The sequence below is a fragment of the Rattus norvegicus genome, chromosome 2 (genome assembly GCF_021556685.1).
Source record: "Rattus norvegicus strain SHRSP/BbbUtx chromosome 2, alternate assembly SHRSP_T2T, whole genome shotgun sequence".
Classification (NCBI taxonomy): domain Eukaryota; kingdom Metazoa; phylum Chordata; class Mammalia; order Rodentia; family Muridae; genus Rattus; species Rattus norvegicus.
The window spans coordinates 9,866,097-9,880,480 of record NC_141535.1 but is presented as its reverse complement, the minus strand read 5'-3'; the positions used below and the strand labels follow the sequence as shown (position 1 = coordinate 9,880,480).

The following is a 14,384-nucleotide window of genomic DNA, read 5'->3' as shown; positions in this document are numbered from 1 at the left end:
CTCAAAGTCCTAGCCAGAGGAATCAGACAACGAAAGGAGGTCAAAGGGATACAACTTGGAAATGAAGAAGTCAAAATATCACTATTTGCAGATGATATGATAGTATACTTAAGTGACCCCAAAAGTTCCACCAGAGAACTACTAAGCCTGATAAATAACTTCAGCAAAGTGGCTGGGTATAAAATTAATTCAAACAAATCCGTAGTCTTCCTCTATTCAAAGGATAAATAGGCTGAGAAAGAAATTAAGGAAATGACTCCCTTCACAAAAGTCACAAATAACATCAAATACTTTAGTGTGACTCTAACTAAGCAAGTGAAAGATCTGTATGACAAGTACTTCGAGTCTCTGAAGAAAGTATTTGAAGATCTCAGAAAATAGACTGCTCATGGATTGGCAGGATTAATATAGTAAAAATGGCCATTTTGCCAAAAGCAATCTATAGATTCAATGCAATCCCCATCAAAATTCCAACTCAATTCTTCATAGAGTTAGACAGAACAATCTGCAACATCATTTGGAATAACAAAAAACCCAAGATAGCAAAAACTATACTCAACCACAAAAGAACTTCTGGGGGAATCACCATCCCTGACCTCAAGCTATATTACAGAGCAATAGTGATAAAAACTGTATGGTATCGGTACAGAGACAGGCAAGCATATCAGTGGAATAGAATTGAAGACCCAGAAATGAACTCACACACCTATGGACTGAAACTTTCACCACCAAAGCATGAAACTACATTCTCAGTGACAAAGAAGCTCTTATGCAACATACTGTGGGCTTTCCCAGATGATAGGGTCAAACAATGAACTAACTCTTGTGTCCCAGTCAGAGACTAGCCAATATGCTAGAGATTAATTACAAACTTTATTGTATATTTGGACCCCAAAGTTCAGGACATAGATAAATAAAGCCCTAAAAGATACTTTAACTAAATTGATCTAAGAGACTAGAGATGATTGAGCTTCCCTTTGCTCTCTACCAGATATGAATCTCTACTTACCAGATGGTACTTACCCCTTTTAAAATCATGTTTGGGATATCACCCTCCCCTTAACAATTGTTCTTAACATACACGCCAAGGTCATAGCTGAGTTTGAGGACTGACTGTCAATTGCTAAACAATCTCAAAGGTGTCCAATGGGTTCATAAGTATGTTTGTCCTAAACTTCATGCTCTTTATCAAACAGGTTCTCCTCCAGAACTCATGGCTTAGAGACTGAGTTCTAATAAAAAGACACCACCAGGGGTCATTAGAACCTTGTTTAAAAGGTCCCTTTGTCATCTTCCTGACCATGACTACCTCTCTAAAGGTCAATGAGATTACAGAGTGGATCCCACACACAAACACTCTAATCACAGACTCATTTGCAGTTGGAAATGTCTCAGACTAGGGAGAAGCTTAGCCACATGCTTTCCTCCTGTCTCCCATTGATAGGCCCAAGCCCCAGAGATGTCATGAGGACTTAGTGATGACAACCCTAATTCCCTCTAAAATATGATGGTCCAGTCCTTCCAGGTCTCGAACACATCTAGGCCTAAATTAACTGATTCATAAATGCATAGCCCTGTTACTAGTTGTTTTCATGAGATTAGATATAGCTGACACTGACACTGAGATAACCTCCCTGACATCACAAAATAAATATTATGATAGACTGAGACAAACAATGGATGCTGACATAGACAGACTTGAGACTATTGAGATTATGATAATAAAAAGTCACTACCGGTCTCTCCATAACAATGCCAATGAGCTTCAGGAAGTCCCATGATTGGGCCTTCTAGTTATCAGAGGAAGGGGAGGAATGAGAGAGCAAATCTACTCCATCTTGGGGCTAGACTCCCTCTTAAGAAAAACTTGACCTATAACTGAACCCAGGCTGCATGCAAGTACCTGGAAAGACCCCATGGCTTGTCCTTGACCAGAGTTATTCCCTAGCTACTTTCTAGCAACAGATAATCAAGGATTAGTCTGATCATTTCAGATGTACTTTTAGACCATTTGTGATTGTTCATGGTTTTGCTTCAAAGCACCCACCTGTTGGCGTAACCTCCCCCTTGCTTGTTTGCCTTTCCCAATAAAACCTTATCCTGATGAGGGCTTGGGGCTCCACCTTCCTGCCCTCTGTGTCAGGGTTAGCAGAGAGCCCAAGCTTGATTGTAATAACGCAACTGCATCAGAGCCAGCTCCTCATAGATCACACAATCGGAAACCGAAAGTCCCATCAAACAGGTAAACTTTTGTTCTTACCCTTTAAAAAAGTTTAGTATAGAGGCATACAACTAAGAACAATAAACTACAATTTCTACAACATAGCCCTGAAGTGGAAAAACTCAGTGATAGAAGCTATTCACTAAGAAAACTGAATCTCACATGGAAAGCTTCCACTTACAAGATGAGTCAAGCAAAACTACTACATAATCAAAGCAAAAATATGACTGAAAACAAGAGTGCAAAACAGATTTGTCATTGTCCAGTGACCAGGAGCCACTGAGTTTGCCTAGAATGCACAGACCACCCATTTTGTTAGATGAGAAAAGAAAAGGCCATCATGGATGAGGCTGGAGCATTCTGCAGTGGCCTGATGGCAGAAGACCACTAAAGACTAGAAGGAATGGAATCTGTATATTTTATAAACAATAAAGGCCATGGATAAATTTTTTAATTATTTCATTTATGTACATTTCAAATGTTGCCCCCCTTCCCAGTCTACCCTCTACAAACCCCCAATTCCATTCCCTATCCCCTTTGCTGCTAAGAGGGTGCTCCCCCACCCATCTACTCCCTGCTCACTCCTCCAGCTTCCCCCTTCTCTGGGGCAACAAGCCACTACAGGACCAAGCACCTTCCCTCCCACTGATGTCAGATAAGGCAGTCCTCTGCTATGTATGTAACCCAAGGTGGGGGGGGGGGGCGACCAGACCCACCCGTGTATACTCTTCGATTGATTAGGCCCTGGGAGCTCTATGGGGTCCGGTTAGTTGATATTATTCTTCCAATACTGTTGCAATCCCCTTCGGCTCCTTCAGTCCTTCCCCTAACTCCTCCATTGGGATCTCCAGGCTAAGTCTAATGGTTGATTGTGAGTATCTGTATCGGTCTTAGTCAGGTGCTGGCAGATCCTCTAAGAGGACAGCTATAACAAACTCCTTTCAGCAAGCACTTCTTGGCATCAACAGTAGCATCAAGGGTGGGTGTCTGAAGATAGAATGGATCCCTAGGTGGGGCAGTCTCTGGATGGCCTTTCCTTCAGTCTCTGCACCATTTTTTGTCCTTGAGTTTTCTTTAAACAGGAACAATTCTGGGTTAAAAATTTTGAGATGGTGGGTAGCCCTATCTCTGTGCTGGGGGCCATGTTTATCTACTGGAGGTGGTCTCTTCATGTTCTAGCTCCCGAATGTTGGGTATTTTGGCTAATGTCATCAAATCACAGATATCTGAGGCCATATCTCAGGTAGAGCACTAGCCTATCCTGTGCAAGGCCCAGAAGTCAATCTTTACAGCCACAAATAAAATAAAATAACCCTTACAGAAACAAGTTTCCACTTTTTCATTGACAATCGTTATGCTGGCTAATTTTTACACCACTTGACACAGGCCGAGTTTCCTTCCGAGAGGAAGGAAACTCAATTGAGAAGTGTCTCCATAAGACTGGGCTGTAGGCAAGCCTGTAGAGCATCACCCCTAGAGATTCCAGATTCTGTTAGAAAGTAGACTGAGCAAGCCAGGGGGAGCAAGCCAATGAGCAGCACCCTCCATGGCTTCTGCATCACCTCCTGCCTCCAGATTCCTACACTATTTGAGTTCCTGTACCTACTTTCTTCAGCTATAGATTATGGGTCTGGAATTGTAAACCAAATAAAACCTTCACTCCTCAACTTTTGGTCATGGTGTTTTAGCATGGAAATAGTAAACTTAACTAAGACATTTTATATTTTGTGATATATCTGCTAGAAAACAGTTAACTACTATTTTAGATGACCTGCTGAAAACTTAAATGTAGTTTCCATAACCCTAGTGTCAGCCTGTAAAATCTTGAGAATTACCAGTTCTACTCCTTAAAGAGTAGGACAAATATTCAAGATATTCCTAAATATTCCAAGGAAGTACCATAAAGATTCTACTTCAAGAATTCCAGGCAGAAATTGACCTGAAACGACAGTCTTCACCTTACCCAGCTTCAATGCCTATGAACCACAGAAATAGTCAGCATGGAACCATAACCCTATGGATGCAGTAATGCTATGCATACATTGTTCATAACCAACAGCTTTCTAACTGGATTTCAAACCCACTTAACAAGAGGGAAACCATGCCTGGTACTTGAAACCTAGCCAACTACCCACAGCCAGAGGTGTCATGGGTTTTGGAGGAGAACCTACAACTGCTGCTTTACTATACCACCATCATCTCTAACTACATTTAAATATTTCTTCTTATACACACAGGTAAGTGTAGTCCTCACTCCTCACCAAGGAAGCTTCTCTTTTCAATAGATAGATGCTTATGCACACACCCATACGTGTGTGTGTGTGTGTGAGTGTGAGTGTGTGTGTGAGTGTGTGTGTGAAGGTGTGTGTGTGTGAGTGTGTATTAGTGTGTGTGTGTGAGTCTGTGTGTGTGTATCTATTCTGTGTCTCTACTTGTGTCTGTGTAAAGCAACAGTTAATAAAATAAGACCATAAATCTGAAAAAAGAAGGATGGTTATACAGGAGTGCTGGGAAGGGAGAAGTTGTGAAATTATAACCTCAGAAAAACAAAAGAAAAATTTTAAAAATGATTTAGGGAAGATGTAGTATGTGCCCGTAATGTCTGTGGTATATAGGTTGAGGAAGAGGATCCTGAATTTGAAAGCAGCCTGAGGTAGCACAAACTTATTTACTTATATATAAAATGATTATATATAAATATATACATATGTTCAGCTCATATTTAGGTAGTATATATATTATACATATACATATATATATACTCATGAGATTTATACACATGACTGTATAAAAATAAAACTCTAAATATAAAACCTAACGTGCTAAAAGAACATCAAAAGTTATGTCCATATAAAGTCACAAAAGCAAAAGTTTCAGCTAGACAGCTTTTGATGCTAAAGTCAATCATTTTGACTGTCTAGACTGGGCTTCAGGACAGAAACTGTCCCACTTTGTTTACATAAAAGGTTACTGTAAGCTGGTCATTGGTGGCACACACCTTTAATCCCAGCAGAAGCAGGTGGATCTATGAGTTCAAGGCCAGCCTAATCTACAGAGCAAGTTCCAGGACAACCAGGGCTACACAAAGAAAGCCTGACTTGGAAAAAAAAGCTTTGTGCAGTTTAATAAAGCACTTTTAAAAAGTGACTTGGAGGTTAGTGGGTCAGAGTTTAAATCTTACATTAGATCTAAGACGATAATGATACTTTATTACCAGAATCATAAAAGAATTATTCTAGCCACTATGAACTCAAATTTATACATTAAATTTATCTTATAATAATCCTGGTCTAGTTCCAGCATAAAGATTTACCCTAGACTCAACATAAATATATTAATGAAATCAATATTAAAAATACTAAGACAAGTTATCTAAAATATTTTAAGCAATAACATTTTTCAAATGTGTGTGTTTGTGTATGTATAGTGTGTGTATGTGTGTTTATGTGTGTGTGTGTGTGTAAAACTAATTTTGCAAAGTCTAAAGATTGATATCAGACCTCTACATTATCTTTTTAAAATACTTTGAGATTTCATTTATTTTTATGTGTCTGAATGTTTGTTTGCCTGAATGTATGTATGTGCTCAATATATGTGCAGTATCCACTGAGGGCATAAGAAGGCATTATATCCCCCAAGACTGGAGTTACAGATAGTTTTTGGCTGCTATCTGGGTGTTGAGAGTTGAACCCATGTTCTCCTCTGAGAGATCAACCAGTGCTCTTAATTACTTTGCCACCTCTCCAGCCCTTTCACCTTATTTTTTGGGATAGGTGGTTCTCTCAGCAAACCTGAAGCTCATCATTTTGGCTAGTCCCTGACCAGTAAGCTCCCTTTCTATATCAGAATTGTGGTTAGAGGCACTTGGCCATATCTGGCTTTCCTGTGGGATCTTCAAGTTTATTCCACAAATAGTTTACCCAATGAGCATCTGCCTAGCCCCAGGTCTTCCTTTTTCACTCTTATTTTGATTGCTTACACTTAACCAATGAAGCATCATACTTCAACATCCCAGTAGGGTCCCATTGAACAGAGTAGTCTTATACCATTTCCCACACATGAAGAAGACACTTACCATCAGTAGGGATGAGTTTTCAGCTGCCTTCAACAGTGAAAATGGACCTGCTGCCTGGTTACTTCTATTCCCAAAGCTCCTTCCTCAACAACAGCTAAATACCTGAAAAGCAAGTGTTCCCAATGTCACAGGAATAAAAGATAAAATGATTAATATAGAATAAAGTTTGCCTTTGGTTCCAAACTACTATATTCTGATAAGTTTTTAAAAAATCACAGATACGTTTTTAAAATGTCTTATATATAAAAATTTACACTTGTGTTTACTCTGGTACATTTGTTATACTCTAAGATATCACTGATGCAAATATAGAATAATCAACCCTAACCTCTACCTCCAACTGAAAATGTTCCAGCTGTCTTAAAAGGAAAGATTGTTTATGACATGTGGAATCAGATCTGTCTAATGGTGATGCTCAAAGCATGGATGCATGCCAACTTCACATCCCTCATCACCAATAGCAATAACTGGGGAAATTACAGAATATTTTTGTTAATGTTAGCAATATTCTCTATAGCATTAAATGCAATATGACTACAGCCAAAATTACTTTGACATTTCCCAGAATTCTGAAAAATATTCCCACTTTTCATACAGAAAAAGTACTTTAATTTTCAGCTACTTTATTCACTCTCCTTAGTAGAGATGCGTGTTTCTACCAATTCTTGAAATAGAATTTTTTCTGGTTTCTAGTTCATGATGGTTGGAGAGAGGAGTAGACATTACTAAAAAGTATTATGAGTAGAATTAATGCTGTGCAACATCAATATCATTGATGAACAAATTCTAAGTTTCAGCCATTAGTAACTAATGAGGTAGAATATACTGTCGTGAGGACTGAATTTATATGTTCTGAAAGATTTAAAATAGTTGGCATTTGTAGTAAGCCAATATGATTCTATGTACTTTAGTAATGTAATCACATAGGAAAGCATTAGAAATACAAACCTTTGACCACAAGCCTGTGACTCTTAGGAGAACCCATAACTTTTAAAACCTGACTAAAAAAACCAATAAAATTGTTTTTTAAACAGCAAAATAATTTTGTCTCAGCTATGCATAGCTACTTACAAAAAGAAAAGGCTAAATTATAGCCAAGCTCCTCAGTTCTAGCAAGTAAAGTTCAGCGGGAAAGTAGAGCATCACACTAGGTCATAGCAATGGCCATACATAAAGCCTTGGGCGCCTCTTGCAGGCACAGATGAAGAACATCCAACAGAACCATTGAAACCATCTGCAGCAACCTATGATGCCATCGCATGGCCACCTGGAAACAAATAAACTCTGTTAGCTCTAAAGCACTGTAAAAACATGGTCAGTCATAATTGCATGTTTAAAAGTATTCTGGGTATACTCTCTTTATCAACAAAGTCTTCATAATGTCTCTCTATTATCCTTCAAATCACTGAAACTGGGAGTTCTTTATAAGAATACAAACTCCACAGATGGTTTTTCATTTTGATTTGCAACGTCTACAATATCTGGCCAAACATTAAACAAAAGTCTATGTTATCAAAATATATTAAATACATGCATATATGAAATTCTAGATTAGCAAACGTGTTATTTTGAGTGTGGTAAAGTGAAAAAAATCTAGTAGAAATGAAAAATATAAAATCTGGCTTCAAAATTATCCTATAGTCGGTTCTAAAATACATTTTAGATACAATACTAGAGACACTAAAAGAAAGAAAGTCAGGTTTATGATAAATGCTTCAGGGGAACAATATTACTTAGATGAATATTCAGAAAGTACTTGCTGACACTCAGGAGAGCAGACCTTGAACTTGCCTAGACAGCACAGTAGAGCTGACTCTGGTGTGAGGAAAGCAAAAAGGCTGGCCCCACCAGTCGGCTAAGCAGTGACATAGGCAAAGGAGATATCCTCTCCTCATGTCCCTTGCCACCTACAGGAGGTAGGAGAGCTAGCCCCAAGGTCATCAGAGCAGTAGAGCTGTCCCTGCTCCGCACCTACTGCAGCATTCTGGAGAATGGGCTCCACAACTTGTTTGTCAGTAGTGCCATGGGTGAGGGAGAGATGCTTCCCCAATCCTTACCCCTTGCCACCTACAGCAAGCACGATAGCTGGTCCTGGGGTCATGAGAGCAGAAGAATGGACCCTGATTTCAACTGGGCAACAGGATAGAGCTGGCCCTTTTTGTCAGGGTTGAAGGTGAGCTGAGCTTGCTGTAGCACTTGGGAGAGTGGGCTCTACATTTTATCTGTACAGCAGGGTAGAACTGGTTTTGGGGGTTTTAGGTGATCTGGGCCTACTGAAGCACTTGGGACAGCAGGCCCAGCAGCTCACATGAGCAACACAATAAAGCTAGCCCTGACAGCATGGGTATAGATGAGCCAGCCCTGAAGTCATGAGAGCTGGAGAGCTGGCAGGAGCTGGGACTGCCCCTTGCTGACTACAACACTGGATGGACCAGCCAGGAGAAGACAGGAGAGCTTACCCAGGTGGCATAGGTTCAGAACAGCTGGCAGGCTGACAAGCTTAGATACCTCTCAAGGCCAGATCCAGGGCTTTGAATAGGCCCCCCACCTAACAGCTATCACATCAATGAAATGCTGGAGGTGTGAATAGCTTGGTCCTACAAATCCTAGACACAGAGCAATGACGGGGTATTCTTGAGGAGTCCCAGGGGGGTTCCAGTATTGATAGCAGAAGCCAGAGGCCTCATACCAGACCCAGGAGTCACTGCAATAAACATTTGCAAGCAAAGAAGTCTAGGAAAAAAGGTATACTGTGTGACACACTGTGACACACTACAGCTTGCACAACAAGGTTTTTTTCTCTGTTTGGGAAGAGGTTGCAAGGGTGGAGGGCAGGTACAGGCAGGGGGAGATGAATGGGATTGGGGTGCATGATGTGAAATTCACAAAAACCAATAAAAAGGTGAAAGAAAGGAAAGAAGAAAGGAAGGAAGGAAGGAAGGAAGGAAGGAAGGAAGGAAGGAAGGAAGGGAGGGAGGGAGGGAGGGAGGGAAGGAGGGAGGGAGGGAGGGAAGGAAGGAAGGGAGGGAGGAAGGAAGGAAGGGAGGGAGGGAAGAAAAAGGAAGGAAGGGAGAGAAGGAGGGAGGGAGGGAAGGAGGGAAGAAGGAAGGAAGGAAGGAAGGAAGGAAGGAAGGAAGGAAGGAAGGAAGGGAGGGAGGGAAGGAGGAAGGAAGGAGGGAAGGAAGGAAGGAAGGAAGGAAGGAAGGAAGGAAGGAAGAAAGGAAGGAAGGAAGGACAAACTTGCTGGAAAGAGGAATATGTAAGACAAAAGGCCTTCTTAGTGGAGGAAGGGGTGCATGGTGAAGGTGTGGCAGTGAAAAAGACTACACAGGGTTCTGAAAACCTCAGGTGGATTTGGGGAATGTAGAAAATGGGATGAAAAGGATTGTGGAAATGCCCAACAGACCAAAAAACTAGAATGCTTTCATAAAAAAGTTAAGCCAAGAGAGTAATGTGATCATTAAAAATGTCTTGGCAAGAGCCTGGAAGTAGGAGGGACAAGACTGATGACAAAGAGCTTAATCACATAAGACAAGGCTGAGTCAGCCAACTGATGCTTGGAAATCCAGTGATGCGACTCCTCACCAATGACCTTCAAGCTAATTGCCCAATGGATCTCAAATTCAGATACAGATTTAGAGTACTATGGAATCTAACCTATTTTAGCAAACTGTGTGACATAATCTTCAATGAAAATTATGTCAAGAATTTAAGTATTATATGATGATTCAGAAACACTAATGTCTATCGGGGTATTAGAGCTATGTGTTGTGCCTTTCTGGTTAAAGATACAGTACAAATACTAAACACAGGAGGTGGATTGTAGATGTATCAATTGGAGCTAATGCCACAACTCTGTATTCTGATTACTTGTAGTTTTCTGTAATGATTTCTGTCTGTCACAAAAATAAGCTTCCTTGATGAGGGGTAAGACCTACATTTACCTGTGAGTAAAAGGACAAATATTTTTAGGGATAATGCTGGTTTTGGCAATTGTAGATTCTCCTCCAAGACCAGTGACTTCACTAGCTCTGGGTAGCTTTTTAGGTAATAAGAGCGACCTCTTATTGAGTGGGTCTTAAGTCCAATTAGAGAGCTGTTGCTTACCAACAAGGAATGTGTATCAGTACCATACCCATAGGGCACGCTTGCCATTCTGGTCATTGTTGCAGTGCACAGGATGTACAGCTGGGTCTAGGAAGGACTGTTGCTTCTTCTCTCCTTTGGAAGTACATGTGGCACTTTCTCATATTATGCAAGGTGGTCCTCAGGAATGAGGCTTTCAGGTTGCATATAGTTCAAATCCTCTGGTCCTGTGTCTGAAGTGCTTGATGTCTTCATGGGACTTATCAATGTCCACCTTTGGGGTAACCAATAGCAACATAAATAACCCAAAATGTTTTGGAAGTCTCTTGGACAACAGCAGCCAAGAATTCAAAAATAGATTCTCATACCTGGCGCTAAGGCCTTGGTTAGTTTATGGCTCTTGTCAGTCCACATAGAAAATCTTTCATTAAACTATGTATGTATATATTTTTTGTAAGACTAAACAAGTCCTGTCTCAAAAACAAATATTTAGACATGACTCATCGATTGGCATACACTCATAATTATCCCAGTATTTTAATAAACTTCACACGTATATATAAAACCACTATTAAAGAACTTCCAGATATACTTCTTCAGAAACGTTAGCTATTCATACAGTTTATCTTCCCAGATGGTGTCCTAAACACTAGTTCCTGAATGTGCTCTTATCTGAAAATGAAATTTTTACAAGTAATCAAAATCAAATGAAGTCATTAGAGTAAATTCTGGTCCAATATCACTTGCATGCTTATAAATCGGGAAGCATGGACACAGAAACAAACGTATGCATGAAGAGAACACACGTGAAGGTGACGGCAAAGACATCAAAGATGGCCCAACAGCTTCCAGGAAGGAACAAAGCCAAGAACAGATTCTCCTTCATAGCCTGAGAGTGCCGGGACCTGCTGACACCCTGACTGTGCTGCTAGCCTTCAGAAGGGAGAAAAAAATAATCTCTGTTGTCAAAGATAATCAGGTAGGCATTACTTTAGCAGCATGAGAAAGATAATATTTGCTTTAGGCAAAACTATTCAAGATATAGAAACAGAAATAAAAACTTAGGATAAAAAAAAAACTGGTGAAATGGAATGGAACCTGTGGCAGAGAGAAGCAGGACTAAAGTCCCAGTGGATGCCACAGGAATGGGTGCACAGTCAGCTGGCAAAGGAGCTTGTGAGTAGAGTCTGTCCTTTGGCTCCCGGGAGGCTTGAACTACTACCAAGAACACCTTAACCCATGTCCCTGCAGACCCAGCTGCTGCAGTTTGCAATACCCATGGGGTGTGGGTGCTGGAGAGTGGGGGGCTGAAGGCCTGCCAGGGAGCCACAAACACAAAATGGTCATGGCCAGGACACCTATCAGCAGGGCAGCCAGCACCAAGGTCAAGGTACTGTGCAGGGTCCTGTGTAGCAGCCTGGAGCTTGGGCAGATCCTGCCCCTCGAAATGTGGCCTAACCATACAACCACTGACTCTGAGCAACAACAGACATCTGAGATAAAGAATAATTCATTTTCTATGCTCTCAAGTGTGTCAACCCAGCTATACCTCTCCTGTGCATATACTCGAAAGATGATCTAACATACAACAAAGACGCATGCTCCACTATGTTCATAGCAGCCTTATATATAATAGCCAGAAGCTGCAAAGAATCCAGATGTCCTACAACAGAGGACACAGAAAATATGATATGTTTACACAATGGAGTACTACTCAGCTATTAAAAACAAGGACTTTATAAAATTCACAAGCAAATGAATGAAACTAGAAGATATCATCCTGAGTGAGGTAACCCAGTCACAAAAGAACATACATGGTTTGCACTCACTGATAAGTTGATATTAGCCCAAAAACTCGGATTACCAAAAATACAATTCACAGATCACATGAAGCTCAAGAAGAAGGAAGACCAAAGTGTGAATGCTTCCATCCTTAGAAGGGGGAAAAAAATACTCACAGGAGGAAATATGGAGACAAAGTGTGGAGCAGAGACTAAAAGAAAGGCCATCCAGAGACTGCCCCACCTGGGGATCATCCCACATACAGGCACCAAACCCAGACAATATTGCAGATGCCAAGAACTGCATGCTGACAGGAGCCTGATATAGCTGTCTTCTGAAAGGATCTACCAGAGCCTGACAAATACAGAGGGAGATGCTCGCAGCCAACCATTGTACTGAGCACGGGGCCCCCAATGGATGAGTTACAGAAAGGACTGAAGGAGCTGAAGGGGTTTGCATTCCCCTAAGAACAACAATAACAACCAACCAGAGCTCCCAGGGAGTAAACAACCATCCCGAGAGTACACAGGGATGGATCTATGACTCCAGCGGCATTTGTGTGAGGGCGGGCGGGGAGGCGGGAGGAAGTGCATGGGTGGGAGGAGGAGCATCCTCTTAGAAGCAGGGGGAGGGGAGGGGATGGGATAGCCAGTTTCTGGAAGAGAAACCACTGGGAAAGGGAATAACATTTGAAATGTAAATTTCAAAAATCCAATAAAAAAAGAAAAAACAAAACAAAAACAAACAAACAAAAAAAAAAGAAAAAAAGAAAAAGAATGATTCATTCTTCTGCATTAAGTCTCCTAAAAAGACCTCCATGATTTGTGCTGCTGCGGGAAGGAAACCTTTTTGATGTACATGACCTGGGCTGCCACCAGCTGCTATGAGTGTGAAAGAATTTGTAGTGATTATCAATGTCTGCAGACTCATAACTGAAAATGAGAGACACTGAAGGCTTCTATGCCAACCTCTCCCCACAGTTACCCCACCCCCACAAAAGAAACAGTCAAGACATGAAGCTATGCTGACAGGAGCCTGGTATAACTGTCCCCTGAGAAGCTTTGTCAGCACCTGACCAATACAGATGCAAATATTCACAGTGAAACGTCAGACTGAGCATGGGGACCACAATGGAAAAGTTAGGAGAATGATTAAAGGAGCTAAAGGGGATTGCAACTCCATAGGAAGAACAATAATATCAACTAACCGGACTACCCAGAGCTCCCAGGGACTAAACCATCAACCGAAGAGTACATATGGGGAGCGGGGCATGGCTCCAGCTGCATATGTAGCAAAGGATGGCCTTGTGTGACATCAGTGGGAGGGGAGGTCCTTGGTCCTGGGGAGGCTTGACCCTACTGTAAGGGGAATGCTAGGATGGGGAGGCAAGAGTGGATGAATGGGCGGAGGAGTTCCCTCACAGAGGCACAGGAGGGGGGGATGGGCTGGGAGGTTGGAGGGGAAACCGGAATGGGGATATCATTTGAAATGTAAACAAATGACATGATTAATTTAAAAAAAAAAAAAACCTAAAGACATGAAGCTACTGAACAGAGTCCTTAAAAGTTGCGACGAATATGCTGAAATGTAGCTCTTCTTCGCAGTTAATGACTTCTGTTGTGGGCGTAGGAGAGGACTCAGTTTTCTTCAGGAGGCTGTGCACTGGGAGTTCGGCCATGCTCCAATGAATATATTGACAACACAGACTGGATTTGATGGGGTTTCTTCTTTTTTTTTCTCCCATTCTTTTATTCTGCAAGGGGGGGGCACATGGGTAGGATCGTGGGCCTGAGAAGAATAGAAAGCAAGTTTAATTAGAGTACATTATTTGAAATTCCCAAGTAATTAATTAAAATAATGTGTTGGGGGTAGGAAGGTAAATAAAGTATAAAAATAAAATGTATTGTTTTTAAAATAGAAAACTTAATTTTTCCATTCAATCTAATAATAAACACTGTTTAATATCTAAGCCAACCTGCTGGCAAAAATCCTCTATATCTTTACATAATTACACTTCTATGCTATATAGTACTACTTATACAGATGATGTCACTTAATGAAATGTTACAGAAAAATACACTGTAGACAAATTTTATCACAATAGAAGAGGAATGTGAAGTTATATAAACTCCTTTTGCTTTATACAAGTAGTTTATGTAGGTTTAAGCATCTGTAAGAGTGTGAGTTTGTGCATTATTAAAAGGTAATGTAATAAAGTAC

At 40.9% G+C, this 14,384-nt stretch overlaps 1 long non-coding RNA gene across 10 annotated transcripts in view; it reads right to left on the bottom strand.

Moving 5' to 3' along the window:
• The window catches only part of LOC147995954 (uncharacterized), a 250,863-nt gene that overhangs the window by 187,165 nt on the left and 49,314 nt on the right, over positions 1–14,384 (bottom strand). For 2 of the 10 annotated variants that reach the window (XR_015673537.1, XR_015673520.1), the window contains exons 2-5: positions 10,751–13,952; positions 10,404–10,656; positions 7,368–7,563; positions 6,297–6,398 (exon numbers count right to left, since the gene is read on the bottom strand). This is a non-coding gene — a long non-coding RNA (uncharacterized LOC147995954). Of the gene's footprint in view, positions 1–6,296; positions 6,399–7,367; positions 7,564–10,403; positions 10,657–10,750; positions 13,953–14,384 lie in introns of those variants that run through there. The other 8 variants (XR_015673541.1, XR_015673555.1, XR_015673546.1 and 5 more) reach the window with 6 other exon arrangements.